The following is a 3,481-nucleotide window of genomic DNA, read 5'->3' on the forward strand; positions in this document are numbered from 1 at the left end:
TAAACTCGACTTAACAGGAGTCATATTCGTTGTACGTCGGCGCAAAGGAAGAGAGGGGCGTCGCCATCGCGATCGATATGAGCGTCGCGAATCCGCCATTTTCTAAAGAAGCACGCGTTAATAATAATAATAACAATTCCCTTTTCCACGATTTAATCGTCTTTTTCTTATTAAAAATCGAGGAGGAGGAGGAGAATTTTAGAAATAGAAAAAAAGAAGGGAAATACATTCGAAATATTTTTCGTTTAAAAATCTTCTCGAGATTGAAATGGTGCAAGTTTTTAGAAATTGGAAGGAGAAGGTCCTATTAACAGCTACTAGCGAGCCAATTAGCGTTTTTCGAAATCCGTCAAACAAGACGGGACTCTGTGCCAGATGCGTAGACGCTTCACAAGTCACCCGGTACATAATGGGTCATAAATCTTGCTCTACCTCTCTTGGGATCCTCCGAAGGGTGTGCGCAATGTTCTCTCCGGTTGAATTCTTTAACCAAAGTTTCGACTTTGTAGAAATTGGAACCTAGTTTCTTTTTTTCTTCTCTCTTCTTTAAAATCTCAAAATATCTCCCTGCAATAAATACGGATTCCAGATTGATCTAATATCAAATCCAATGTTAACGAATAAAAAGAAAGAAAAAGAATCAAATAAACCATTAAATTAATTTAAATTTGAACGCGCGAAATATATAAAAATTCGAGAGATAAGAACAAAATTATCGAGTTTGCAAATAAACCACTTAAACTAATTTAAACCTGAACGCGCAGAATACATAAAAATTCGAAAAATAAGAACGAAAGTATCGAGTTTCCAAATAAACCATTAACGTAATTTGAACGCGCGGAATACGTAAAATAAGTACACACAAAAACTCGAAAGATAAGAACGAAACGATCGTGTTTAACCGAGCAAGAAAGAGCAAGAGTGAAATGAGCAGGAGAGGCTGTTCGATAAGATCGACGAGAGAGGAACTTGGATCCCTTTTCACTTCGCAGCTCTTTACCTCGGCCTCTATCTCGCTCGCGAATCTCTCTGCCCTTAATTATTTCCTCTCGGCGGGGAACGAGCGCGAGACAATGACGGTGGACACGTGCAGCCGTGCGTCGGCTCTTTATTACGCCTCCCCCTCCTTCATTGTCCGATTAAAACAAAACCCGCGCGGTGGCCGCGGGTCGCCGTCGTGTAAACAACCAACGTCTCCTTTCCCTTTTATTTCGAGCATGGAAAAAAAAAAAAGAAGAAGAAGAGAGAAAGAAATAAACGATTCGTTAACCGCTTAGACTCTTCTCTCCCCTTATATCGGGATATATGATTCACGAATTTCCAAGTTTTGTCGCGCTATTGTCACGAATTTTAAGATTTTAGAGATGGATTTTAGAAATGGCGAATTTCATCCTAATAACTGCTAAATTTTAAACCGAGCTCGGTTTCGTTAAAAATATAAATCCTGAGAACTGTTGTTATTACGGTTCCTCGAACAGAGAAGGAGGGGGAGGGGGAGTCCATTCTCTTCTCTACCAATCGTAAAATCTTCTCACGAGGTAAAGAGAGGCCGATCAAAAAAAAAAAAAGGGATATCTTTTTCACAACATCGTAGCTTCTACAACATCTTTCAAATTCTATTCGCTCGCGCGATGATAGAAAAAAAAAAGAGAGAAGTTTCGAAATTATCGATTCGATATTCGAAGAAACGTTCTCTGTTTATGCACTCGATGCTGACCCTCGCACCGTTGACGAATGAATGCCTCGTCCATTGTGGACGCCGTTTGGCGAAAAGGCGAAGCGGCACCGCCTACCGAAAAACAAAAGAGCCGTCCAAATAGCTAGCCGTTTGTCTCGTAGCATTTTTAGTCCATACCAGTCATCGTTCCACCCTTTCCCGATTTTTCATACCCCTTTCGTTCCACCGGTTCGACGTTACATCTTGTTTTTTCCCCCTCCCCTCCTCTCTCGACTTTCTTCCATTCTCTCTCCATCCATTTTCCTCTCTCTCTCTCTCTATCTATTTCTATTATTCATCGTGAGCAACATGCAAATAAGCGGGCGAAAGGGTTGCACGGTGGAAAAAGTCGTGAACGAGACACGCGTTACAGTTTAAATATCGCCGTCCTATTATTCCTGGCGATAATGGGTCGGTCACGCCCCTGGCGAGCGAAAGGTGTCGAATGGATTTTTTGATATTTTTTTTCTTCTCTCTCTCTCTCTCTTTCTACGCGTGAGGTTCGCGTGAGAAAAATTAACGATGATTAAACGGTTCTTTTTACTTATACTTTCTCTCTCTTTTGTTTGTATTATTTGTTGTACAACGCGGAGAAGAATTCTTGGATCGATTTTTCGCGAGAATTCATAGAAAAAAAAAGGAGATCTTTCCAGGAGGAAAATTTTAGTATTGAATTTTAAAAATGAAGAGGAAGTCTCTTGGAGGAAAGATTTATAATGAAATGCAGGAGGAACGTGAATCGAATACCTGTACTTCCCCATTACGTCACGCGTTTCACGAATCGCCCGACTCGATTTATAAGCTATCCGATCTTCCATCTTTTCTATCCTTCTTTTTCTTTATCTTCTCTTTCTAATTTAACGTTTCGTCACGATCACGATCGAAGGTAATACGAGATATTTTTCCGCATTCGTAGGGGAAATTTTTGTACGAAATTGCAGAGTAATTTGGAGGCTGTTTTTTTTTTTTTTGGAGAAAAGGTAAAACCATTCGATTATCGAATTCGAATCGAAGGCCGAATCCACCACCCGCTGCTCACTCCCGTGGCTCGGATTTATGATGATGCGTAAAAAGGGAATCACGCTGGGCGGCCACATTGTTACATCGCGGCGTCGACAACCAGCTGTGTGTCGCGATGAAAGAGGGAAAAACACGAGATTCTCGCTTCCAAAATTCACGATCCACGATCTTTCTCGCCTCTCAAAACTCCTTATTTATCGCGCCTCTTTCAATCGATCGATAAATTCTCTCCTTCGAGAATATTTCGTGAAAAGGGTTGCCGATCATTCACGGTTTATCTCTTTGAAAACGGAAAGATGGAGGAACAGGTGATGGAATTTCCTCTCCACCATAAAACGAAGATGGGCGGCTTGGATTCCGTAACAGTTTCTAAATTTTGAACGCGGCCGGAAACGGGATCATTTGCCAGGAAATAAAATAACCCTGTTGAGCCAGAGGCAAGAGAGATAATTGACCGTTTCGAGTTTTTCGAGGGCCCAAGGATCGACCGTATATATATATATATCTTCACCGTTTGTCGGTCAACCCGTCTCGAGCCATAAAATCTTTTCACAAAAATCATTCTACTTATCCTTGATGTTCGTATTAAACATTTTCCTCGAGATTCGAAAATAAATTTAAATACAATAATTCCAAAAAAATTATTTCTGTTTTTTCATCTAGAGAAAGAGACTCCTTTCTCTCTCTCTCTCTCTCTCTCTCTNCTTTAGCCATCGTCGACCTCGCAATTTCACCTCTCCTCGA

General features: G+C 40.8%; 1 protein-coding gene across 1 annotated transcript in view; it reads left to right on the top strand.

Moving 5' to 3' along the window:
- The window catches only part of LOC102677337 (protein big brother-like), a 7,856-nt gene that overhangs the window by 1,998 nt on the left and 2,377 nt on the right, over positions 1-3,481 (top strand). The gene's annotated exons all lie outside the window — the stretch shown is intronic.

Source organism: Apis dorsata, unplaced genomic scaffold (genome assembly GCF_000469605.1).
Source record: "Apis dorsata unplaced genomic scaffold, Apis dorsata 1.3 scaffold_174, whole genome shotgun sequence".
Lineage (NCBI taxonomy): Eukaryota > Metazoa > Arthropoda > Insecta > Hymenoptera > Apidae > Apis > Apis dorsata.